Source organism: Silene latifolia, chromosome 11 (assembly GCF_048544455.1).
Source record: "Silene latifolia isolate original U9 population chromosome 11, ASM4854445v1, whole genome shotgun sequence".
NCBI lineage: Eukaryota > Viridiplantae > Streptophyta > Magnoliopsida > Caryophyllales > Caryophyllaceae > Silene > Silene latifolia.
Window position 1 is genome coordinate 76,431,037 of NC_133536.1, and position 767 is coordinate 76,431,803.

At 42.5% G+C, this 767-nt stretch overlaps 1 non-coding gene across 1 annotated transcript; it reads left to right on the top strand.

Moving 5' to 3' along the window:
• Positions 1-422: 422 nt before the first annotated feature.
• LOC141616557 (small nucleolar RNA R71) lies at positions 423-529 on the top strand. Its single transcript, XR_012530896.1, has one exon. It is a non-coding gene; the product is annotated as a small nucleolar RNA R71 (small nucleolar RNA).
• Positions 530-767: the final 238 nt, after the last annotated feature.

The window sequence follows — 767 nt, forward strand, 5'->3', positions numbered from 1 at the left end:
AAGCATTCACTTGTTCATTTGTTCCCCTACATTCACCTTGGTCATGTCCCAAAGTTCCACAATTCTCACATATCCCACTTGGGATTGATGAGGATGCCGTCATGGCATTAACATGATGCTTCGATGATTTTGAGTTTTCCTCAAGTCTAGCCATAGCTTGTTCAAACTTCAAGTTGATTGTGTCAATGTGAGCACTAAGTTGAGCACCCAATTGAGTAACGGAGTCCACTTCATGCTTTCCTCCTCTAGTAGCCTTGCGAGGTCTACTATATTGTGAGTTATGGACCGCCATTTCCTCAATCTTGTTCCATGTTTGATTGTCATCAACTTCGGTGAACATTCCATTTGATCCCATATTGAGAATGTTCCTAGAATCTTCATATAAACCATTCCAAAATTGTTGCACCAAAAACCATTCGCTAAGTCCATGGTGAGGACATGAGCGACAAATACCTTTGAACCGCTCCCAAGCTTCATACAAAGACTCTTCATCCCTTTGCTTAAAACCCGTAATTTGAGCTCTTAGCATGTTGGTCTTTTCCGGTGGGTAGAATTTTTGTAGAAAGCTAGAGCCAACTTCTTCCAAGAATCTATTCCAAGGGTGGCCTTATCAAGGCCCTTCAACCATTGCTTTGCGGTGCCGATTAAGGAAAAAGGAAATAAGACCCATCTAATTTGGTCTTGAGTCACGCCCGTTTGAGAGATAGCATCACAATAATCGCAAAAGGTTTCCATATGAGAATGAGGGTCCTCACTAGGCATCCCCC